The 26,969-nt window shown below is 40.9% G+C and overlaps 1 long non-coding RNA gene across 1 annotated transcript in view; it reads left to right on the top strand.

The window, feature by feature from the left end:
* The first annotated feature begins 8,066 nt into the window (after positions 1-8,066).
* Positions 8,067-26,969, top strand: part of LOC137614779 (uncharacterized) — a 28,693-nt gene continuing 9,790 nt past the window's right edge. The window contains exons 1-2 of the long non-coding RNA XR_011039155.1: positions 8,067-8,198; positions 23,415-23,519. This is a non-coding gene — a long non-coding RNA (uncharacterized lncRNA). The remainder of the gene's footprint in view (positions 8,199-23,414; positions 23,520-26,969) is intronic.

Raw genomic sequence — 26,969 nt, forward strand, 5'->3', positions numbered from 1 at the left:
ACTACACTATAGTCCATTTCTTTTAGCGATGCATATTTGCACCGACTCGCAGCGGTGCCCTTTTAGCTCGGAAAAGTTTCGTGATCGCTGATTGGTTGGAATTATCTCGTCCAACCAATCAGCGATCACGAAACTTTTCCGAGCTAAAAGGGCACCGCTGCGAGTCGGTGCAAATATGCATCGCTAAAAGAAATGGACTATAGTGGTTTATTCAGTCAATGACGTGGCCAATCTGTGTTCATATAGTAGCTTACTCAGCCACTGGCTTGCCCAATCTGTGTTTAACTAGAGGTTTACTCAGTCACTGGCTTGCCCAATCTGTGTTTAACTAAGGATTTACTCAGTCACTGACTCACAAGTCTGTCAGCCACTTCATCACTACACTAGTACAGGCTTTCTGTCCAAGAGGTGAGTATACTTAGATGTTGGTTATCAATTTACTGTTGTCTTTCTGCACAGCTAAAAATTACCCCCATTCGTCCTAAGCACTGGAATATGACATTGTTTTATCAGATCCAATTTATTAACTCTACTTTTTACTATTTACGTCAGACGGGGTCCAAGCAATGCTATCTTTATAATTTTACTTGTCTAAAGTTTTTTCGTCGTCATTTTCGCGTCTAGGCGAAAGTTTTTTAATAAACAGGAGTTGGAAATTTTGTCATGGCATAACTTTCACTCGGGCATATTAATGTAAAGTATACAGTGAAGGTTATTTTAAGCAGAAATTTCCCATCCTTATTTTTTTATACTTAGAAAAGGTTAGTTATACTGCAAATATATGTTGAATAAATTCAGATCTCATGATGAAATAAAATGAAAACTAAATTAACAAAAGCCTTGTACGATGTATATTGATTTTTAAAGTAGAAAATCATCTTTAGTCCATCGCATTTTACATTTGAATAACTCGTTTTCTTTAGTCTGTGTAATAAAACAGATCTCATAATAAAATAGAATAATCAAACAAAAGCCTTGTACGATACATATTTTTTTTCTTTTTTGAAGTAGTTAAGTACGTAGGCCTTTGCAACGGCGCCTCCAAAGATTATCTCCTTATACTGTCTTATCTTTTCCTCCACATCGGGTTTCATACTTCTTTTTTTTATATTTGTATCACTAAATAAGAATAATCCTACTATTTTCTTTAGGTCTTCCTCATGGGGTTGTTGAAGTAGCAAATCATCTTTAGTCCCTCATATTATACAATTGAATAAACCGTTTTCTTTATTTCATGTAATAAAAAGAAAACTTTTTAAGGGGTAACTTTAGTATTTGTTTGATATTGTACACAAACCAAGGTATAGTTTTCCTGTGTGGTATCGTTGTATAACTAGACAAATGTTTAATTCACATTTTTTACGGTTTTTAGATTAAGATATGAAACTGAATTATTTATGAATGTGTGTTCTGCATGTCAAGGTATTATATAAAGCAGGAGCAGTCTATGCTGTAGCCATAGGTACAGTTGAGGTACAGTTCCGGTCTGGAGGAAATGTTACTACATCGTTCAACTTATATATATCGAATTATAGACTGTTCAGATAACCTTATCTAAGAGATAACCTAGCCTACGTTTTTATTTTTATCTCTGACATAATTATATGGTATATATATGTATGCTTACCTCATTATCATTTATAGATACAAATAGTATTTTATTAACACCTCTGTTTTTATCATTCGAGTTTATACTATCAACCTTCCCCAGGAAACACCATTTTTCCTAAAGGTAGTTAAACAAAAAATAATTCAATGATACTTAAAGGCTAGAAGTGTCACAGCCCATGGTTGGGTTAGGTTAGGTCTGAGTGCCTTAGATTGGTAGGCTACATATCTTCTTAATATCCTTAAAACAACGTAAAATTTCCTTAACGGCAGTTACCATAGAAAACAGGATTGTAAGAAATATGGCAATACTGTTTATATTTACCTTTATTTAGGTCAGCATACTTTTTTGTAATACTGTAGTTTGCTTAGCCAAGATATAGGTGACCCGTCTTACTATCTACTCATAGGTATGGTGGATGGAAAATGTTATTTGTTTGAAGCTCACTCCTGCTTTGGAATTTTTTTTTTTCTGTATAATTGAGTTTTGCTTAAAATCATGTTTACCGTAAACATACTGTAGTTTCTTTGATACTCTTTGCTCCAAAGAGGATTAGTTTTGTCAGTGCACCTCATATGGGACAAGGTAGTCCTAACTTAGGATCTTTGCCTCACTCACTGAATATCCTTCTACCTATATTGTACTTTACTTCTATTCCTATTTCCTTTCATCCTTTCTTACTTCTTGCTCTCCAAGGGTTGTGGTGGCCAGTGTGGTAACGTCCCTGACTGGTGAACGCCAGACTGCGGTTCGAGTCCCTCTCAGACGCGTTGGTTTCTTTGGTCGCTGCAACGTCACCATCCTTGTGAGCTAAGGAGTGGGTTTGGGGGCCTATAGGTCTATCTGCTGAGTCATCAGCAGCCATTTCCTGACCCTACTTGGTCCTAGCTTGGGTGGAGAGGGGGGCCTTGGGCGCTGATCATATGTATATATGGTCAGTCTCTAGGGTATTATCCTGCTTTATAAGGCAATGCCACTGTCTCTTGCCTCTGCCACTCATGAGTCACGAGTAGCCTTTAAAACATTAAACCGCATCAAGTTTTTGCTTTATAGTGCAACTACTGGGTTTTCTCCCAGAATTGCACTTAGGCGTTAAATGGAGTCGCACGCCCCGGCACCAGGCTATGTAACCTAAGTTCATAAATCCAGTCCAATTTGCCTCACTGAATGGCTTCATAGCGCCCAGTAGTTGACTATTGTACAATAGCACTATAATAATTACATAATTTGTTCCTTCACAAATACAAACCTTCATTCTTTACTAAGAGATTGATTCAATCCCAAAAGGAACTCGGGAAGTTAAAAACTATATTAAGGTGTTGGCAATAACCAGTACAATTACCGGCCAGCAGCGGGGAAGCCTCACCCCTTCTGCCGGTACAATAAACAGTCACTTTGATTTCTGCTGCCAAATAACACAGATGGATTATCAGCTTCTCTTCAAACTTGGCTAAAATGTTCTTTCTTTAGCTCGAGGACACTTGTTCCTGTTGACAATGCTGCGCTGCGCCTTTGGACTTCATCCCTCAAAAGGGAATAAACTTCAGCATTGTATGACATTATCATTGGGTTTGAGCTTGAGCAACCGGCTAATATCCCAACTTAATGGCTATCTGATTGGAAATAATCAAATCTTGAAAAAGAGAAGTTTTAATAGCCTTTGGCAGCAAATTAAAGACCCCACCTCTTTGGCCATGCATAGGATGTAATAGCCTACTACATGATAATTTTCTTTATTGATGGACAAAATTAGTTTCTACTTGTACCAAGCCTAATGTATGTTTGGTGGCACTCTTAGTCGATGATATATGAGGAATTTGCCAAGATGTCTTATACTTTTGAAAATGTCTAATTCGAGCATTGAAGAATAATTCTAAACAAAAAGCCCTTTTAATTCTTTCCATATACAGTATACCTTTAAATAAATTTCAGCCGTTTCATATTTCATAGTCTCCCAAGTTGCCTCTTAGTATTTTATGTCCACATCATGAATTAAAAAATTTTATATTTGTTTGGCAGTAGGATAAGTAATCTATGAATGCTCTTAAGATCCACTACAGCCCATTCTGCCTTAGGACTTTCTTAATCCAAATATAGTGGAGAGTAATTAGCCTGGAGATGACATCATATACTTGGATATAAAAGAAAACATACAGAATTGTAAGCAAATAGTCCTCGTGACCAAAACGTAAAATAAAGTATGTTAATTATGTCCATGTTACATAGTGTAACTAACAAAGGAATAAAGAAACTGGAAATTTAATTAGAAAGTTGAATAAACTTCATACACAGTTACATCAACAAATGACCGATCTTCGTATGTTTAATGGTGATATACTGTAGGTCATATTGGATTGGATTGATCAGGGAGGTTATTCGCCACTTGTATGTAATGGGGGAAAGCCACAAAGTTAGTGTGAATATCAGGAGGAGAGTGATAGAAATGAAGGTACGGGGAACGAGAAGGAGAGGGAGACCAAAGCGAAGGTGGATGGACTGTATCAAGGATGACCTTCGATCAAAGGGATTAACCGGTGATGAAGTGTGGGACAGAGGTAGATGGAGAACGCTGGCCAGAAACATCGACCCCACGTTGGAAAAGATGCAAACAAAGAAGAAGTATAATGATGACAAGGGGAAGATAATATAAAGGAACCATATTAAGAAAGATGGCCTAAAATTATACAAAGATTTTAAGTCATACCTATAGTTCACAATTTGAGATGGCACAGCATGTATTTGTTGTATCACTTATTTACTCACAGAACAAGAAAGGCAATAAATAAGACCACTAAGACCTATCCATGCTACACCATAGGTAAGTAGGCTACTGCTACAATATTGCCTGTCAAATTACCATAATTATATCAATAATTTTACTGCGACATGAGATTAATTATTTAATAGAGCAAGCTTGTTATAGTTCCCACCAAGTTACTTCTAATAGAGAGGGTAGATTTTTATACCTAGACTATAACTTTACGGAGTTAAGGCATGCCAATTCACCCTGTCCAAGAAGGCAAGTTGGATCAACTTCCCAAACGTCTTGGATAGTCTACTTACAGTAACATTAATCTTACTACCTTAAATAATTTGACTATTATATAATTGCATGACAAAATATGCTCTTTAGAACGAGTTATTATTTTAGATAACCAGAGATCCAGATATTCCCGAACGATTTATCAGGAAGGAGATTAATTGTGACTGTAAGTCAACTCATTTGTTTGTTTACATTTTCAATAACTGAAAGAAAGGTTGCCTGAAGTATCTAAGGCTTTGGTTAAGTCACTTGTAAACAAGCTTGGTGGTGCAAATCAGTACTGCCAGTGAAGTCGTTGGACGAAGGTCGATGGAGATACTCAAAAATAGCAAGTTAAGTGAGCTACATTTCCATGAGGTCAGTGTTGTGAGTAGGACAATTTTCTGTTTCAAACGGTGGAGTTATATTTTGTCTACGATATCTGCATTTTCAGTCTTATATGGAAATTGTTAAAAATAATGAATTACGGGCTGCAAATTTTTAGGAGTCGGTGTCAGGATTTGAAGGGCCAGGTAATGAAAATGAAAATGTAGGAAATAATTTATAACATATAAGTTATTCTTTACTAACTAATGCGGTGTTATGCTGTGTCGGGAATGTGAAATTATTGATAAATCTGTCAGCGAAGGTGATCGTAATATTCCCTTATATGATGAGACAATAGGGATGGAGTCAAATATACTACAGATAGATGTGGAGGGTGCAATTGTGTGGATAAGAAACAACCGTTTTGCAATAATTGCTTTAAAGTTTCGATGCTCTTCACCTAGCTTCAAAAGTATACCAGCTTCGGTATTGTGTTTGTCTTGTAAATGATGAGAAACCAACGAATTAGATTATCAAGTGAAAAATGGTTGGCAGTGGTTTCTAATGTGAAAATGCGCTGTTATGAATAGACTTTATACATGAATATGATCAAATATAGAGACAAATTTTCTCACTAGGTGTGTTTCTTTAAATTTTCTAGTTTGTATATGAAAGATCTAATTTAATTTTGTTACTGTTCATAAAATTCATTATCTTAATTGTCCATTACTTCTCTCGTAGTTTATTTATTTCCTTCCCTTCCTGGACTAGTAGAAGCCCATGGGCGTATAACATTTTACCCATCCAACTAGGGTTGTAGCTAAGATAGTAATAATAATGATAACAATTGGCATCGTAGCTGCCACATAAAATCGTTCATGTATTTGTCTTCTTGAATTAATCTATCAACCTATCTATCTAGGTGCCATGTCCTCAGTGTTGGCTGTCAATTGCCTCCACCTGGTCCTGTCTTTAGCTTTCTGTATAAGTTATCCAGCTGTTACATTCTCATTTATATCTTCCATTAAGCTGTCAAAAAAAAAAAATCCTTTGCTGGCATCTTGCTCTTCTCCCCTCTATCTTTCCCGTAAGGCACAAAAGTTCGATATTTTTCTCCTCTTATTACATGTTCCAAAAGTTCGATCTTTTCTCTTCTTATTACATGTCCAAAAAGTTCGATCTTTTATCTTATTACATGTCCCAAAAGTTCGATCTTTTCTCTTCTTATTATATGTCCCAAAAGTTCTATATTTTCGCTTCTTATTACATGTCCCAAAAGTTTGATCTTTCCTCTTATTACATGTCTCAAAAGTTCGATCTTTTATCTTATTGCATGTCCCAAAAGTTCGATCTTTTCTCTTCTTATTATATGTCCCAAAAGTTCTATATTTTCGCTTCTTATTACATGTCCCAAAAGTTCGATATTTTCTCTTCTCATTACATGTCCCAAAAGTTCGATCTTTTATCGTATTACATGTTCAAAAAGTTCGATATTTTCTCTTCTCATTACATGTCCCAAAAGTTCGACCTTTTCTCTTATTACATGTCCCAAATGGTCGATCTTTTATTTTATTACATGTCCCAAAAGTTCGACCTTTTATCGTATTACATGTCCCAAAAAATTCAATCTTTTATCTTCTTATTACATGGTCCAAAAGTTCGATCTTTTATCTTATTACATGTCCCAAAAGTTCGATCTTTCCTCTTATTACATGTCTCAAAAGTTTGATCTTTTCTCTTATTACATGTCCCAAAAATTCGATCTTTTCTCTTATTACATGTCCCAAAAATTCGATCTTTTCTCTTCTTATTACAGTTACCAAAAGTTCGATCTTTTCTCTTATTACATGTCCCAAAAGTTCGATCTTTCATCTTATTACATGTCCCAAAAGTTCGATCTTTTATCGTATTACATGATCAAAAAGCTCGACCTTTTCTCTTCTTATTACATGTCCCAAAAGTTCGATCTTTTATTTTATTGCATGTCTCAAAAGTTCGATCTTTTCTCTTCATATTACATGTCCCAGAAATTCCATCTGCCTCTTCCTTATCACTCTTAGAAGTGATCTCTCCTGATTCGCTCTTCTCGATACTTCCCCGTTTGTTAGAAAATAAAATATAGACATTAAATAATTTCAGCTCATTTCAGGGATATTCCTCAGCATAGAAATAGGACAGTATAGACAAGATCACTACTTCATGGCTATAATTACTTGAAGTATTGCTCACTTTGGCTAAAATTAGGCTATATTCATTCGAAAGCTTAGCTCACTGAATGTCATTTTTAGTTATATATAAAGAAAATAGCTTTTCTATTTAATATTAATACCAAAGTAGTTTCTTTTATAAAATTAAACAATCATAAAAGGAATAAAATATCAGACTGATTTTTGTTTTTACACAAAATTTAATCCTAAGTCAAATCCAATGTAGGCAGTCGAAGAAAATGCATTTCCTTTTGGCCAATAGGAGAGTCTAGTACAAAGCGTTTTAGTCAGTGGATACGTTTTTGACCAATCAGAGAAGGTAATACATTTCCCTCTGTCAGTGGATGTCCATAGTGTTTCTGTGCTACGATTTTCTAAAAATAAAAGATGCTATTAAAAATCATGGAATTCCCATTAAATTGTTGTATATATTATATTGATTATATACTCAAACTACAAATGTGTAAAGGGAGGTGATGTAAAAGCCAAAAAGAGTTTCTTAATTTTGTATTTATAATTGGAATTGATCAGAATATTACTGGAACCGCTGTGTTGATCCAAATCAGAGACAGGCAGACAGCTACTCAGGGGTGCCATTCGTACGATAAATATCATACATGTACATTACTTTAGGTCCAGTACGATGTTCGATACATACCTTAGGTATATACAAATGTGTGTATGTTTGATTAAATAATTTTTGCTAAAATACCTTGAAATAAGTTATATATGTTACTTAATCATGTTGAAAGTGTGTAGATAATTTTGGTTTAAAAAACGATAATTTTAAGGTTCATGTACGATAATCCAGTGGAAATAATCTGGTAACCCTGGTACAGACTGTCATTACAGAGTTGGACAGTCACCTGTTAACACCTCTCTGACAAAGTTCGGGTTTTATTGACAGCCAAGTAACACCGGACCGGTGACTTCTACCATTCCCCGCTCTCAAGCATCGAAGTTTTTTATGCATTTTCCTCCAAAATTCTGGAAGAAATTCCTTTGTAGAAGGAGAATGCTTCTCATATGGAACGTGAGTAAAATAGGTTTAAAGTGTAGAGAATATATTTTTAAAAAATTCCGGCTGCATTGGTGTGCTACCATCCTACTACCAAGATGGCCGCGAGTCCTTGACTTATAACTTATGTCCGGTGGGTTAACTAGTTGTTTTATTATTCATGTACTCGTTACAACGTTGGTGCATTTTGACATTACTTTGAATTATTCTTAGAGTTCATTGGTACCTAAATTTTCCTACGCCATGAGTCGTGACGTATATAGGCTTGGGTACCAGGTTCCATGGTGTGGTCGTACTTTAGATTTAAATTTGATGTAAGCCTTTGAGGTCATGGGTCCCAAGGTGGATTAGGAATGGTATTCCAGCATGTATAGTTACTAGGACATAGTAATATGTATTTGACATATTGGATAAAATTGTATGGTATTACGGTTTCATAGTAGAACAGCGCAATATTAGTTAGAACATTGGAACTCTCTTAATTGATCAGATCCTTGCAAATGCACTATTTTGAATCCCATATACTACTGAAGGAAACCTTTATTGATAAAGTTACGGCACTTGGCTAATTTTGTCTCTGCATGGGCCATAGGAGTCGCCTCCTGCCCAGCAGCTCGGAAAAAAAAAAAAAAAAAAAAAAAAACGCTTGATAGCTGGTGCTTCTGTTGTAAGTTACTTGTTTTAACAAAATAAATGGCCCAACATGCTAGGTAAAATTAGTTTCAACCAAACTCGGATACCTGATATGAAAATATAGCCTACATTTTTAGCTTAGTGTTTTCAATGTATTTGACCTTTATTTCTGCCGCAAATAATCAGATTTTGAGATTTTGTAACAATACGGTCTAAACATTAGAGGTTTTGTATGCCAGACATCCGGACGCATAGAAAACAGGATTTCCCATATCATTTTCTATGGTGTCGAGTCGTTCATAGCAGACTTCATTATATTGATTTTACAAATATGTCGTTACTTAGGCTAATTGAGCTAATTATTGAAGGGTTTTTGCTCTGCCGTGTGATAACTTTTCTCGCGATTAAACATTGTCTCGCTGCTCTTAAGTTCTTGGTAGCGGATTTTGTTTCGCTATGCGTTTTTCCCAGGGACTAGCATTTCATTGTTAATTATCAATTATATACGATTCCTCAACAAATATTTATACAATCCTTAATTTTTTGGAAATCGTCACTTTTTCGTATGAATCGTTCAAAAAATTTATATAAAAAAAGTAGATATCCGAATTTGGCTGAAATTGTAATAGTACCACATTTTACATTTATACCTCTATTTGTTTTCAATATTGGAATGTATAGTGCAATTTTAACCCTTATTTTATGTAACATGTTAATACTATAAGCCGAGGGCAGAAACGTATTTGATATATTTAGCCTGATAATGGGATACATGGAAGTAAAATCGTTGTTCAAATAGAGGCTGGAACGTGAAGCTACGACTTGCCCCATTGTTAAGATTATATAATTGATAACGCGGAAATACTAGTCCGTGGGGCCTAGATGCACAGCAAAATATGTTCTGCTTGCCAGAATACGGGAGCTATGAGATGTTTAATTGCAAGTAAAACAAGCTAAATCATTAGCTCAATTAGGTGTGGAGGTATTTTGTTGTTATATGATCAACTCTGCCACGAAGGACTCCCTGGAAAATGGGATGGAAAATCGCGTTTTCATACGTCTGGGAGTCCTGGCAAACAAAAGCTCATGTTTTGACCATTTCTCATTACAACTACTCTAGTTGGTTCTAATTACAGTAAGATTTTTTTTTATTATGTTGACTGGTCATTATGATTATGACTGGTAGAAACACCAAATTTTAAAAAAGTTAATTTAAATAGCATGCCATTAGACTGGCACAGTATATTTTAAGGAGTTGTTAACTTAATCCCTTCAACCCCAAAGGACGTACCGGTACGTTCTTGCAAAACACTTATTTACATGTGTTTGCATATTTTTGATAACTTTGAGAAACTTCGGGCATTTTCCACAAGAATGAGACCAACCTGACCTCTGACAAAAATTAAGGCTGTTAGAGCAATTTAAAAAAAAATATATAGCAAAATGTGCTCGAAATTTAACCTTATCTTGGAGGTAAAAGGCATAATAACGATGCCTAGCGCAAACCCATAACATGGTAGTTAACCTACCATAACTTCAAAACTAGGGATTTCCTCCAGAAATCATTATAAAAGAAAGTTCAAAATGACATAAAATGAATTGGAAAATATTCTTCAAACCTTTTGTTCTTTAATTTTACTCATATCAATTTTTTTTTTTATGCCAACAATGGTGGTAGATGCATTGAAATATATGCCTCAACTAATGTGACTTCAAGCTGCTCTTTCCTTATTTGGGCCAGAGGCCCTCTCCCTCAGGAAACCTACCCCTTTCCCTTTCGCTCTGATTCTGGGTTCCATTATTAAGGGGAAGATTAAGTCAATTATTCTGGATAGTATACTTTAATTTCTGGAATTTGTTCTAGGAACTGAAAAAGTTCTGGGTATTCTGGCATTTTGCTCTCTAAGTCGTCGGCGCCCACTCGTGTCCGAGTATTGGGTTTTGTCATTAGCCATCAGCCTCCTATCTTTGGGGTGGGTGCTTATGTCTGATGTGGCTGTTAAGTCCTAGTCTGTGGTGGAAGAGTCGCGGACAGTGTTCACAAGGGAGGGTAGGTGGTGGGCGGGGCTGTTCTAATCGCTCTATCCTTCTCCTCCTAGCCTCCTCATTTTGTCTCCTCCTCTCCTCGAAGTCCACGGTGCCATGGTGTACTGTACTCCTCCAGGTTTTCCTGCCCCTGGCTGTTTCTTTCCATGAGGAAGGATCGATGTCAGTTAGAGCCAGGGTGTGCTTTAGTTGATCTTTATAGCTCATTTTTGGGGCTCCTCGTGGTCTGGTGCCCTGGGTCAGTTCTCCGTAGAATATCTTCTTTGGGAGCCTAGATGGATCCATCCTATGCACGTGTCCTATCCAGCGGAGGCGGTGGTGGATAATGGTGGCCTCCACGCTGGTCAGCGAGGCATGTTAAGACTTCAATGTTGGTGGTGTGGCTCTCCTAGGGGATTTTCAAGATATGCCTGTTTAATTTGCTGGAAGCGTTCTAGGTTTTTAATATCGCTTCTATATAGCGTCCATGTTTCACATGCATACAGGGGCATGGAGAGGACTACTGCCCTGAACACCATTATTTTGGTCATTGTCAGTGCGTGGTTGTAAAATACGCGGCAGTTGAGGCGACCAAAGGTGGAGTGGGCTGCCCTGATCCTGTTCTCCACGTCCTTTTTGCTTGTGGGAGCTGATGTTAGGATTCTCCCAAGGTAGGAGAACTGGTCCACATGTTCTAACGGTTGGTCATTCACTGTGGTATTGAAGTTGGGGAGCATCAGTCCTGGTGGATGTTGGACGACGGTCTTGGTTTTGTCTGTGTTGACTTGCATCCCAAAACGTTCGTAGGCAGAGTTGTATGCATCAGCTAACGACTGCAGGTCCTCTGCCGTCTGACCTGGGGTGGCATTGTCGTCGGCATACTGCAGTTCTCGCACTGCACACAAGGTGGCCTTGGTTCTGGCGCGGAGTCTAGCGAGGTTGAAAACGCCTCCATCCATGCGGAAACGTAGGTCGACTGAGGGTGTGTCTGGGGGAATCTCGTTGAGCATTGCTGCGGTGTATAGCGAGAAACACGTTGGGGCCAGAACACAGCTCTGCTTCAGGCCGCTGTTGATGGGGAATGGGCCTGAAAGAGAGTTCTGGTGCCAGACTCTCCCAACCATTCTGTCATGGAGGGCATGTTAAGACTTCACTGTTGGTGGTGTGGCTCTCCTAGGGGATTTTCAAGATATGCCTGTTTAATTTGCTGGAAGCGTTCTAGGTTTTTAATATCGCCTCTATATAGGTCCATGTTTCACATGCATACAGGGGCATGGAGAGGACTACTGCCCTGAACACCATTATTTTGGTCATTGTCAGTGCGTGGTTGTTAAATACGCGGCAGTTGAGTCGACCAAAGGTGGAGTGGGCTGCCCTGATCCTGTTCTCCACGTCCTTTTTGCTTGTGGGAGCTGATGTTAGGATGCTCCCAAGGTAGGAGAACTGGTCCACATGTTCTAACGGTTGGTCATTCACTGTGGTATTGAAGTTGGGGAGCATCAGTCCTGGTGGATGTTGGATGACGGTCTTGGTTTTGTCTGTGTTGACTTGCATCCCAAAACGTTCGTAGGCAGAGTTGTATGCATCAGCTAACGACTGCAGGTCCTCTGCCGTCTGACCTGGGGTGGCATTGTCGTCGGCATACTGCAGTTCTTGCACTGCACACAAGGTGGCCTTGGTTCTGGCGCGGAGTCTAGCGAGGTTGAAAATGCCTCCATCCATGCGGAAACGTAGGTCGACTGAGGGTGTGTCTGGGGGAATCTCGTTGAGCATTGCTGCGGTGTATAGCGAGAAACACGTTGGGGCCAGAACACAGCTCTGCTTCAGGCCGCTGATGATGGGGAATGGGCCTGAAAGAGAGTTCTGGTGCCAGACTCTCCCAACCATTCCGTCATGGAGGGCACGCACCAGCTTGACAAAATCGGGTGGGCAGCCCTATCTTTTGAGGACAGCCCACATGGCAGGTCGAGGTACGTACTTTGTCGAAGGCTTTTTCAAATCCCAGAAGATGAACATATGGGCTGTTGTTGTTAGAGGCTCTTCTCTTGTAGTTGTCGCACGCAGATAATGTCTATGGTCCCGCGGGAAGGTCGAAAGCCGCACTGGGACTCTGGCAGGACGTCTTCTGCGAGAATAAGGAGGCGGTCAAGGAGAATCCGAGCGAAAATCTTGCTCGCGATGCTTAGTAGTGATATTCCCCGGTAGTTGTTACAGTTCTCCCTGTCTCCCTTCTTGAAGATGGTAATGATGTTTGCATCGCGGAAGTCACTGGGGAGGGTCTTGGTCTCCCATATTTTCAGTATAAGGAGCATCAAACGGTTCCTCAACCCAGGGCCACCGTGACTGAGGAGCTCCAACGGGATGTTGTGTGGCCCTGGGGCTTTGCCGGGCTTCATGCGCTGCAGGGCCTTGTTGAAGTCCTGGATGGAGGGTGGTAGTGCCATCCAGTGACGGACGGGATGCTGCGGGGTCATTCGCAGGAGATCGTCTGGGGTGTCTTCTTGGTCATTGAGGAGGTTCTCAAAGTGAGACCTCCACCTGGCCAGGATGCCTTTGCTGTCGGTGATGGTCGTGGCCCCATCCGCGTCCTTCAGGACGCCCACTGATGACCGTGTGGGACCGAAATTTCATTTGTTGCTGCATAGGAGCTGCGCAGGTCATGTTTGTCAGTGAAACTATTTCTGCAGCTTTTCTTTGCCACCAGGTGTTCTGGGCTTCACGGATCCCTCTTTGGCAACCAGCTTCAGCCACCTTGTGAGCACATTTGTTAGCTGCTGTTGGTTGGTTTTCCAAAGTCAGGCGTGCTTGTTGTTTGGTTTCAATGAGAAGAGAGATGGTAGCATCATTCTCATCAAACCATTCCTGCCGTTTCTTGGTGGTGTAGCCTAGTGTTTTCTCCGCGGCATGGGCCATGGCGTTTCTGAAGGTGGTCCAGTGGTGCCGAAGGTGTCGTTCGCAGGCCTCCTTGTAGTTCTGTGCCACCTGTGGGTTGCGGAGCTTGCTACAATCAAAGCGTTGGTGTGGTACGCTGTCAGGTGCCCTTCTTGGTGGTCGTAGGGTCGTCACGGAGAGTCGGGAGATGAGGAGTCTGTGGTCCGTCCAGCAGTCGTCCGCTCCGGGCATGGATCGGGTGATGCGGACGTCTCCTCGGTCTCTGGCTCTGGTCAGGACGTAGTCCAGGGTGTGCCAATGTTTAGACCGTCGGTGCCTCCATGTGGCCTTTTGTCGCTTTGGTAACTGGAAGATGGTGTTGGTTACCACAAGTTGGTGTTCTGCACACAGACCCAGGAGGAGTTGGCCATTGGCGTTGCAATTTCCAATGCCATGGCGGCCGATGATTCCCTCCCTCAGGCGATGGTCTTTGCCTACTCGGGCATTAAAGTCGCCAAGCACAACGAGTTTGTCGTTGGCAGGCACTGCCTGGATGGTGCGGTCGAGCTGGGTGTAGAAGGCAGCTTTGTCATCATCGGTTGAGGTCATAGTCGGGCCGTAGACAGAGATCAGGGTGAGGTGTCTGTCCCGCGTCATGGGGATGCGGGCAGTCATCAGGCGCTCACTGATGGCCTTGGGTGCGAGGTTGTGCTGCTGCCCTAGCTGGGAACGGATGGCGAACCGACACCGTGGATGCGAGGCTCCTCTAGGGCCTTGCCTTTCCAGAAGATGGTGTATCCTGTTCCAGCTTCCCTGATGTTGCCCTCTTCGGGTAGTCTGGTCTCGCTAAGAGCCGCCACATCAACATTGAAGCGGGCTAGCTCCTTGCAGATGAGGGCTGTATGTCGTTCCGGGCGGTTGGTGTTAGTCACGTCTTGGAGGGTGCGGATGTTCCACGCACCTAAGGTTAATATTTTTTTCTTGTTGTTTCGACCGCATTAGTGGTATGTCCGCCAGCCGCGGTGAGCTGACCAGACGGGTTTGCTGTGTCCGATGTTTACCCCACCTTTTCTAGGGGCCTCCCCTAAGTGGATGGGCCATAATAACTGAAGTATTGATCAACTTAAAGATGAACACCATTTCGTTGTCAAAGTATAATTGGGGATCACCGCGCATTTGTATTTTGCTGTCACTTTTTGGATGGCTTTTTTATCCTGTAGTATTTATTTAGTCGAGGACAGTGGCTCCTCAATACCGAGATCTATGCACTGTCAATATCGCTCATGGCTACAGTATTTATACACAACTCGTTTGAAGTTGTGCGTGATTTTTACCGCAATTTTACATTTCAGAAGCTCAGCCGTCTGGTTTCTTCATTAGCATCAAATATTGTCTTATAAAGTCTTTAACATTTTTGCTGATCAATTTTTATATTCTTTCATTTTACCATATTTTGAGCATTATTCTCCTTCCTGGTCTTCAGCTATGACACACTTAGTAATTTGTTGAACAAACAGTTATGGTCTTTTCTTAATCCCTGATCTTGATAATATCCTCTTTGCACGGTGGTTCAGTAAATTCTTGATGCATGTTGCATAAGATTTTTCATAAGTCTGACTATTCTTTGTACTGTATTCAGATCTTTCCAAAATTGTACCATCATGTACTACGTAGTACTAGGTATGGAATTAATTCTAACAGTTAATCCATGTCTATCACAAGGCTCAACACTGCACAGGATTCTAGAAGTTTTATTAAGGCTGTGACCACATTTTTGGAAATGATTTTCCTAATTGGGCAGTTGAATCGGTGTAACTTCAGAAGTGCAAACTTACAATGAATTAATGTTGAAACAGGCTAACATGAGTCTGTTAGTAGCTCATATATGACAATCTATTTTAATATTGTTACTGATCTTAAAATATTTTTTTAAACATATAACTTACCTGGTAGTTATATATATAGCTTTAGTCCCTGACGTCACGGCAGAATGTCAAAACTCGCAGCAATCGCCAATTGGGTAGCCAGGTGTACCACCTGTGTGCCCTCTACCCAGGTACCTGGAACCATTCCAACTATTCCTCAGATCTTCCATGCTGCCTCACTGGTGACATCGTTGGAATTTCACTCTCTGTGGCCTGTGTTATTTGCAGTTACTTTGGTGAAGTTCACTTTGGCTATTGCTCGTTTTGGATTTTTTTTTTGTTTTTTTCTTGGCCCTGATTAGATATTGTTGTTTTGATCTCTCTAGATTTTTTCATGATGTCTGACTCTTCTTTGAGTGTTAGGTTTTTGAGAGGTTGTAAGACCCGGCTTGTTAAAGCCTCTTTGGATACCCACTCCATTTGTGTAAAATGCAGAGGTAAATGTTGCGAGTTGGACGATCAGTGTGATGAATGTGTAATTTTGACTGAGTGAGTGGTTGGATTATGACCGCTACACTCGTAAGCTTGAAAGGGATAGGACCAGGAGAAGTAAAAGTATGTATCGTTCTTCTAGGGATTGTTCCCCTCCCCGTGTTAACGAACGTATTGATCCTTCCCCTGTAGTGGTAGTTCCAGATCCCACTACTGTTAAATCTATTAAGCCAACTCTTAAGGACATGATGGTAGCCATTCAAGCCCTTGGCGAAAGAGTGGAGTCTCTCGCAGAGGATAGGACTAAATTATGGTCCGATGTCAAGGAGTTAAAAAGTGCCTGTCTGTGCCAAAATCAGTGCAGTGGAGGGTGCGGCTGCTTGGACCTGTCATTCTCCTAGCCCTAGACCTCTTCCAAGCTCCCCAACCCCTGGGAGAAGGAATGTCGACAGGCGAAGGGAGGCGAGAGGCGTTGGCTCCCGAGCAGTCGTCCCCTCGAGCGTACCTGTTGACGCTTCCCAGGACGCTCGCCCTTGCCATGGGAAAGGCGAGGTAAAGGTGTTTTCTTCATCGCCGGATGATGCAGCGCCCGGATGGGGCTAGCGTCTTACGTTGAGACCTCTCGAGGAAAATTTCCGCTGTTGAGCAGCGTCATGTTATGACGCCTCAGGCTCCAGGTTGCAGCCATTGGAGCAGTCCTGAGCATTTTCCTTCCTGCTCCGAGGAAAGTTCTCCTGCCAAGCGGCCATCTACTTGGTAGGAAATACAGTAAACAGTTGTCGGAGGTTTGGATGACTTCTGTGCATGCTCCTCCTCCCCCTATGGATTGGTACTCATCTCCTGAACGTTCTGCAGTTTCCTTGAGCGACATGGAGGGAGAATTAGTTGAGGAAGCAGCGTCTCCTGTTTGTCCACAGCAGCGAGTTGCTCCGAACTTAAGCGCACCTCAAGATATGCAGCAAAAACTCTCCTCCCTCATGAAGGTCTGGTATCCCACAGACAAGAAAAGAGTTGCTCGCCAGGACTCCGAGCATCAAGAATCTTCACGCCATGACGCCAAGCGTTGAGAGGGTCATGACGCCAAGCGTCGAGAGGTTAAACATCACGCCGAGCGTCGGGAAGCTGGAAGTCATGATGCTGAGCGTCAAGAAGTTGGATGTCGAGACGCCGAGCGTCAAAACCTCGAATGTCATGAAACTGGACGTCATGGCTCAGAGCGTCAAGTTTTTGGAACACCGTGACGCCAGGCGTCATCCAGGAGTCATGATAAGGAGGAGTTGACGTCGAGGAAGCAGAACGTGTCTACTTCGATCCGAGAACTGTCAGAAGAAGGGAACGACAACTGTCTCCTTTCCCCTAGTTATCCCTTAGAGGTGGTTTCGGAAGAAGAGGACCTGAAGAACCACCATTAGTCGGCGGACTTGAAAAGACTCATAAGAGTTTTTTCTGAAGTTTTCCCTGAAAACTTTGTTACTGCAGCTCCTCGTTCCCTGCCTTCAGAATTCACGCTCGGGAAAGCTTCGAAGGAGTCCCATTTTATGAAGATGGTGTTGTCTCGCTCATCCAAAAGAGCCTTAAAGGTGATGGGGGACTGGATGCAATTTAAGGACCAGGGGAAAACAGTTTTTTCTTTTCCCGCTGGCCAGATTAGCATCCAGATCTAGCGTTTGGTACGAGACTAGAGAAGCTCTCGGCCTGGGAGTCCCTGCCCCTGCCCAAGGGGACTTCTCGAGTCTGGTGGACGCCCCACGTCGGACAGCCATGAGGAGAAAGTGTTTGGTCGATTTTTGAGTTGGATCACCTTCTCAAAGGCATTTTCAGAGCCTTCAAGGTGTTTAATTTCTTAGACTGGACCCTAGGAGCCTTGGGGGAAAAGATGGTTTCGTTGAAGGATGTGGACACAGAAGGTCTCATCCACATTGTCTTGTATGGACAAGGCTTTGAGAGATGGGTCCAATGAGTTGGCGGAACTCTTCTCGGTAGGTTTCCTTAAGAAAAGGGCCCAAATGTGCGCTTTTCTGGCGAATGGGGTTACGCCCATGCAGAAATCTGAATTACTTTATGCACCTCTCTTTTTCGCTCCTTTTCCTGCATGAACTGGTCAGAGAAGCCTCTTCTGCGTTATCCCAAAAGGCCACACAGGACTTAGTGTCTAAGACAGCAAGGAAGGTTCTGCTTACATCCTTCTCGAGTCGTAAACCTGAGGAGGAAGCACCATCCAATCAGTTTTCTCAGCCCTTTCGGGGGGAAAACCTTCGGAAGAAGTAGTACCAGACCCGAGGGAAGGAGAGGGAAGAGGAGCGGCTCAAGACCAGGTCGAAGTAGGGTCTGACAGTATTCGCCTTCAGACAGTGGTAGGAGCCAGACTAACCAACTTCTGGCAAGTATGGGAGAGGAGAAGAGCAGACCTTTGGTCTGTTCAGTTACTCAAGGAGGGATACAAAATCCCTTTCCTAGGAAAACCTCCTTTAGTAGTAACTCTGATAGACCTCTCGGTCAGATACAGAGAAAAATCAAAGGTACCGGCGATTCAACAGCTAATGTCGCTCTTATTAGAGAAGGAGGCAATAGAGAAGGTGCAAGATTTAGGGTCACCAGGAATTTATAATCGCTTGTTCCTGGTTCCCAAGAACTCGGGGGGGGGGGGGGGTGGAGACCAGTCCTGGATGTGGGTGCACTCAACGTCTTCGTACGGAAGACAAACTTGACTATGGAAACAACAAAATTAGTCCTAGCAGCAGTCAGGAAGGACGACTGGATGGTCTCGTTAGACCTTCAGGATGCGTATTTCCACATCCCCATCCATCCGGACTTCAAGAAATACCTGAGGTTCGTGTTCAAAGAGGAGGTATTCCAGTTTCGTGCTCTTTGTTTTGGTCTAAGCACCGTGCCTCAAATCTTCACAAAGTTAATGTCCAATGTAGTGGGAATGCTGCATTCAAGAGGTATCAGAGCCCCTCTGTATCTGGACGACTGGTTCCTCAGAGCTCATTCCTACTGTCGCTGCCTGGAGGATCTGCAGATGACGAATTTATCAGAGGAACTGGGTCTTCTGATAAACAAGGACAAGTTGCAACTGACCCTATCGCAAGAGATTCTGTACTTGGGGATAGAGATTCGGAGTGGAGCTTTTCGGGCTTTTCCGTCTGCCTCAAGGACAGAACAAGCCCTGGTGAAACTTAAGCTTTCTAGGGAAACGAACGTACTCTGCGAGGGATTGGATGAGCCTACTGGGGATCCTTTCCTCGTTGGAGCAGTTTGTCTCCCTGGGAAGACTGAATCTTCGCCCTCTTCAGTTCCACCTCAATCTACATTGGAACAAGGGAAAGGAGCTGGAGACAAAGTGTATCCCCATTTCAGTCCACAAAGCAATGTCTTCAGTGGTGGAACAACCCCGTCAAGCTTTAAGAGGGTCTTTCTCTGGAACAGAGAAACCCAGACCTTGTGTTGTGTTCAGACGCCTCGGACTCGCGGTGGGGAGCAACACTGGGAAAGTTGAAGATCTCGGGTTCCTGAACAAAGGAACAGGAGATCCTCCATATAAATCAGAAGAAGCTGTTGGCAGTCCTGTTAGCCCTCAAAGGATTCGAAGATTCAGTTCTGAACAGGGTGGTTCAGGTCAACTCCGACAATACTACGGCGTTGGCCTACATAGACAAGCAAGGCGGAACCCACTCGAGGTCTCTTTAAGAGACTTCGAGAGAACTCCTTTGCTGGTCAAGAGAAAGGAATGTGACTCTTGTCACAAAATTTATTCAAGGGGAAAGAAATGTAATGGCAGACTGTCTGAGCAGAAAGGGTCAAGTCTTGTCTACAGAATGGACATTTCATCAGGAAGTCTGCAAGAACCTGTGGCAGACGTGGGGTCGTCCTTGCATAGAGCTGTTTGCAACAACGAAACCGAAGAGGCTGGAGACTTACTGTTCTCCAGTACCAGATCCCGAAGCAGTTCACATCGACGCTTTCCTCGTGAACTGGTCCCACCTAGACGTGTACGCTTTTCCACCATTCAAGATAGTACACAAGGTGATTCAAAAATTTGTGTCGCACGAGGGCGCCAAAATGACTCGTGGCCCTCTTTTGGCCCACAAGAGTGGTTCATGGAACTACTGGAATGGATGGTTGACACACCGAGGAGCCTGCCTTTGAGAGTAGATCTACTCAAACAACCCCACTTGGAAAGGTACCATCAAAACCTCCAAGTTCTACATCTAACTGCCTTCAGACTATCGAAAAACTCACAAGAGCTACAGGTTTTTCAAAAGAAGCAGCTAGTGCCATTGCGAGAGCAAGGAGATCTTCCACAATCAATGTTTACCAATCCAAGTGGGAGATTTTTAGAGAATGGTGCAGACACAACTCTGTTTCCTCTTCCAGTACCTCTGCAACTCAGATAGCTGACTTCCTTCTGTACCGTAGAAGGAGGCGTAAGTTTTCGACCTCAACCATCAAGGGATACAGAAGCATGTTAGCAGCTGTCTTCAGACTTAGGAATTTGGATTTGTCTAATAATAGAGATATCCAGGACCTTCTCAGATCCTTTGAAACTACTAAGGAAGGACATCAGGAATCTCCAGCTTGGAATGTAGATATAGTCCTGAAGTTCCTAATGTGTAGCAGGTTCGAACCTTTGCTTTCAGCCTCGTTAAAGGACCTCACCATGAAGATTCTCTTTTTAGTCAGTTTGATGACAGCAAATAGGGTCAGTGAAACTCATGCCTTCAACAAAAATGTAGGCTTTAGAGATAACAAGGCTATCTGCTCCTTACAGCTGGGTTTTCTGCCAAAGAACGAACGCCCTTCACAACCCTGGCCCAAGGCTTTTGAGATTCCGAACCTTTCGGATTTAGTTGGAGAGGAATTAGAGAAGGTCCTGTGTCTTCGCATTTAGTTGGAGAGGAATTAGAGAAGGTCCTGTGTCCAGTAAGAGCCCTGAAGTTCTACCTGGAGAGAACGAAGGATTTACGTGGTAAGTCAGAAGCACTTTGGTGCTCAGTCAAAATGGCTTCTCTACACATGTCAAAGAATGCGCTATCCTTCTTCATCAGGCTCTTAATAAGGGAAGCTCATTCACATTGTAGTGAGGCGGACCTCAAGCTTATGAAGGTCAAACACATGAGGTTAGAGCGTAGCAACCTGTGTAGCCTTCAAACAGAGTAGGTCCTTGCAGAGTATCATAGACACGACATTCTGGAGGAGCAAAGCAGTCTCTGCCTCAGACTATTTTAAACAAGTTCAGACTCTTTACGAGGACAGCTACACCCTGGGACCATTCGTAGCAGCGAGTGCAGTAGTGGGGGAAGGATCTACCACTACATTCCCATAACCTAATTCCCTTTTTCTTCTCTTGGAACTATTGTGTTTTTATGTTTGTTTGTGGAGATTGGACGCAGTCTTCCACAGTCATTGATTTGCAGTCAAGGTGGTCAGTTTGTTCCTTGGGAGTGCCCGGAACAAGGGTATTGGAGGTGGTCCTGTCACATAGAGGTTATACACCGGTTTGACAGCTCCTAGAGGTCTTCAGCCCCCTGGGTGGATTGCTGGATCTCTTAAGGAAAGCGGACATAATGAGGCAGGAGTTCATTGAAGTCGGCTTCCTTAACAGGTACGGACCCTTAAGCTTGTTTATTAACCGTTAGGTAAATTCCAACGATGTTGGTTGTCCCTGACCCTCCACCAAAGGTGTCAATCAGCTATATATATAACTACCAGGTAAGTCAGATGTTTAAAAATATTTTTCATAATAAAAATTTTTGAACATACCTGGTAGTTATATATAATTTAATTCCCACCCTCTTCCCCTCTAGAGACCAAGGGCATGGAAGATCTGAGGAATAGTTGGAATGGTTCCAGGTACCTGGGTAGAGAGTGCACAGGTGGTACACCTGGCTACCCAATCGGCGATTGCCGCGAGTTTTGAAATTCTGCCATGACGTCAGGGGCTAAAGCTATATCTATAACTACCAGGTATATATGTTAAAAAATTTGTTTTATTATGAAAATATCATTTTACTAATTTTTCTTTTATTTCCTTTTGCCAATGTGCTATTTTTCCCTGTTGGAGCCCTTGGTCGTATAGCAACCTGCTCTTCCTACTAGGGTTGTAGCGTAGCTAGTAATAATAGTAATAGTATAGCTAGAATGGATGCCAGATCATGTGGGAACCTCAGTTCTCAGAGTTATCCTTATCTAGCTTCAGCTATTGCCATAGTAAACAATGAAGGGTTAATTATTGATCCTTTGAAATTAATACTTATCTCAAAATACTCATCACTCTTGACCTTGTGTAATGATGCTGTACCAGCTAGGGCTGGGGAGTCGGGACTCAGAACATCCGACTCCTATAATTTTTTAGAACCGTCTCAGACTCTAGTTTAAAAAAAATGAGAATAATTAAATATTTTTGTAATTTTCTTATGTTGCCTATTAGTCAAAATAGCATTTCATCATTACTAGCCTACTAGCCTAGTAAGTAATTACTTTATTGAAAACATTTCACGTAATTTCTTGGATTCAGCTTTTCCTAGGTTACACGAAACTGTAATCAAAACACCCATCATTTAGAGATGTTTACATATAAATAATGACTTAATTCTAAGATTATTCATATACGTGCTGCATAAAACTATGAATCGGTAACAACTCCTACCTTTTAAATGGCTAATGGTGATTAAATGAAGAGTTAATCATCAAATAAACTTTAATGTCCAGAGACTCGTGCGTGGAGAGAACAGCTGATCGCATGTATAATATTATTGTTTTGGTTTGGCTTATGGATGAGAGAAGGCAGGAGCTATATGTGTTTCCCAGTGACTGCCTTTATTTGAGAGGGTTTTAAAGAAAACGGCGGGTAATATGAAACGGTTTTTGAGCGACTTTGAAAAAATGTGACTTAGGAGAATATTTCTTCAGCGCAAAGATTTCATTTTTGAGGAGTCGCAGTCGGTGGAATTTTACCGACTCTGACTCCTCTAGTCCATAAATTGGCCTCGACTCCCTCCCCAGCCCTGGTACCAGTAGTTGTAAAAGAAATCTTTGGGGCTCTGGCTCTGCCAACTTTGACAGTGATTATGTTATTACTAGTCATTTTATTTAATAAGAAAATACTATCATGCAGTAACCTCTCACATTTTCTAAGTGCTCCTTCTGTAATTAATTCATTACAAAGATTACATATATGCTTTTATGTTATGAACCCAAACTTGTAATTGTTAATAATGGCATATTTTCTCAAACTTAATCTATATTAGGATCTCCACTTATTTTATTTTTGTAAAATAAAAAGCATTACATTTTATAAAATTTGTATAAGGAATTTTTCATTTCCAATATTTTTCTCTTTCAGGTGTTCTACAGTTGGCGTTACATATTTTTAAAGCAAGATTTTTAGTTATATCTTCATCAACAGATATGAAACTAATGCATGGTTTCAATAAGGATTTTTTGTACGGTACATACAGTACATTCAAGCTTATTTCCCTGTGTGTTTTTTTATTTGAATTAATTTTTTTTTTTTCCATAAATTTGTGTAGGGTTAACAAAGTAAAAATTTGAACTAAATCTAGAAAAATATACTTATTCCTACAAGAATATGAACCTTCGTCCTTTCAGCAAAGTTGGATACAGCTTTTAAATACGCAAGGTGGCGGTAGTTAGTTGGAAAGTGGCGGGTGAGCCGCCCACCTGCCAGGCCACTGATCTCCCACTTTGTTTTCGGCTACTAGATAGTATAGACGTACCTCCAGCGTCCTGTTTTTTATCTTTTGCTCTTTCTTTAGGTAAATGTGTTAGCAGGTATTGTACAAAGAATGTTCAGAAGGAAGGAATGATTTCCAGTACTTAACTGATAACTAGCTGCAGGGCGGATTTTTGTGTAATCTTGCCGATATGTGCATTATTGTTCCTGTTTGATAGCTTTTCTGTTTGCAGTTTATTCTGTCGCTAGCGTGGTCCTTTGTCGACAATGATAATGTAATGCTAAGGAGGTTGGCACTCCTTAAATATTTGTGCTCTTCATGAGACGATGTAGCTTTTGCTGCCACAAAGTGTAAAAAAGGAGGGACTATCAGTGTCTTTCCGATTCTGGAAAAGCACTAAGAACGTATCACCTGGGTGTGCTGTCTTGAGTACTTAAGGTTATTTCCCTTGAATGTTATCTGCCTTCAAAACCTAAGTTGCTCCTCCTCCTCCTCTGCTTCATTTTTGTCTCTTGACTGCTACTTCCAGAGGAGAACTAGTAGTACAGTAGTAGTCTAAGAAGACCGATCTACAGTACAGTACAGGGTTCATGTACTCTTGACTCCTGTCGCTACCTCTGTGAGAAAGACAGTGCAGTACCAAGAGCCTCCTTGTTTGAGCGAGTTCAGTGTTTTCTCTAATAGTGAGAAGAAACATCTGCCCACTCATTAAAGGTATTCATATAGCGTTTACCTATGCTTTGTCTCGTACTAAGAGAAGCAAGTGCCGTGAGTTGCCCCATAGCAGGAAGAAACTTTGGCATATGCAGCTTTCGTACGAAGCTGCACACACGCATTGCCAGTTGAGATGAAGTCCTCCATGCTTTTTCCCCTTTCCTGGACAATTTCTCCCTTAAATGAGATGTATTGTGTGACGAGAGATGTCCCTTAAGTGGAATAAACGTCGGTACTACATGATCAGAACTTACGCTCATTCTTTTGGGTGATCGTTAGTTTCAAGTCACCGAGGAACTAGGAAACTTAACTCCTGTCTTCTATCCCTTAGCCTGGTTGATGTTCTGGTGAGCATCTATTCTGATGAAACGAACTAGAACCAGACAACTTTAACATATTCTTCATATGGATACAGTATAGTGTCTTCCTTGACTGTCTACCAGTCCCCTGTAGTTATCTAGCCTAATACCTGCCTCGTCTTCATCCCCAGGTTGTTAGTGTGACTGGAGTCATGACCTTTGCTTCAGTACAGGACCAAGGGGCTTTGACTTTTCCCATGGAAGTAAACCAGCCAGTTTAGTTAATACGGACTTATACCCTCCCAACTACCGCCACTTTAATAAAGTTTTAACAGCAGTATCCAATTTGGTTAAAGCATACTCCTATGAAGACTCAAATTTGTAGTTAGGAAAAATACATATTTAATTTTAAAATTTTACGATATACAGTATGAACATCAAGAAAATTATTGTGCATTGCAGACCTCAAATTAGTACCTGATAGAAAATTTTCACCAAGTACTTGTACAGTACCTTTCTTGTAAACATACCCCAACGTACAAACTTTTTACATGCAGTGATTGAGGAAAAGAATTACAGTATAATAAAATAGGGGTTAATTTGTGGACGTTAACATAGTACCTTTATTGTAAACCTGTTCATCCTAACATACAAGCTTTTTATTTGTAGAATGAGTTAGGAAAAGAATTACAGTATAATAAAAATGTGGTTGATGTGGACATTTAGTAGTTTAGAAAATGGGGCTGATAACATGGAAGTCCTTGTTATATACAAGAAGGAAGTAATAAAATACATAAGGATTTCTTATATCATAAATTTTACTTAAATTCCTTAAACTATATCAATAAGTAAACAATTATTGTTTTCTTGAAAGTTTATGGACTATCATTATTATTGTGATAGTGAATAACAATTTTATTTCATTTAAGAAATTTTTATTGCTTAAACATAGTTACCCTTTATTCATTGCTTTATTGAGACTTAGAATAAATGTTTAAAACTGTATCCCAACAAGTAAGCTAAACTCCAAATTAAAGAAGTTGTGGGTAATGGAAATAGATAAAGTTTGAGGACTTGATGTGTTCATGTTTAATTCAATGGTTTATCTAAATGAAGTAATAAATTTTAGATGTATTTTTTTATCTTGAAAATAATAATTGAAAACTATCATGGGCAAATTAATAGCATGATTGAAGTTGTATCCTTTAGCAAAATATCATACACAATTTTTTTCAACACCTTTAGATGGATTGCTAGTAATGGCATTTAAGAGTACATATATATGATTATAGCAATGTGAAATGTTTTCATCAATGAATATGGTCTTTTAAGAAATTAGGAATTTAATACCTACAAAGAATAAGTCTTGGTTTAGGATGTACGACCAAATTCGTATTGTGTGTCACTTCAATGTTATTTCTTTCAGAGCAAGAAATTGTGTAAGCATTCTCCCATTGTTAGCATTTTTTCTCTCTCTCTCTCTCTCTCTCTCTCTCTCTCTCTCTCTCTCTCTCTCTCTCTCTCTCTCTCTCTCTCTCTCTCTCTCTCTCTCTCTCTCTCACACAGAAATATTACCTCAAAAATTTTTGTTCCATTGATATTTTGTTGTCAGGGTATGCTTTTTCTGTGCTTGTAATATGTTAAGTTTTCCTCGCAAGTGTTATGTGCACTTGCATTCTATGCTCTTCTGCTGTATATAATTTCTACTTTGCAAGCCAGGTAAACTCTTAAGAGTCCCAAGCCCATGTACAAATAGTGAGGGTTGGTGTCGGGAAACGCATTCTTTTGGTTGTAAATGAAATTTTAGCTGAAATTGTTGACACTGCCTCGTTTTGTCATGCACACTTCTTTATCAATTAGAATCTGTTTGCTTGTCTCCTCTTGTGTAGATTCCTTCCTCATGTATACATTGTTGGTTGTACTTTTCTTATGGTTTACATTTGTGCTATCCACAATCCTTTCCTCATGGTGTACACTGCTTTTTTACTAATCTGACTTCATAACACTGCTCTCCATTCCTTTAACATGAATACTCAGCGCTAGTTATACTCCTGTCATATACCTATTCTGCTCTCTCCCTTCTCTAATTATTTACACCATTTGCTTTTGGCTCTTGTTTGATATAACTCTTTGGCTCTCGTTCCTTTATCGTTTAGATACTACCGCTAGAGAGTTAGGGGGTCCTTTGAC

This window comes from Palaemon carinicauda, chromosome 21 (genome assembly GCF_036898095.1).
Source record: "Palaemon carinicauda isolate YSFRI2023 chromosome 21, ASM3689809v2, whole genome shotgun sequence".
Taxonomy (NCBI): Eukaryota; Metazoa; Arthropoda; class Malacostraca; order Decapoda; family Palaemonidae; genus Palaemon; species Palaemon carinicauda.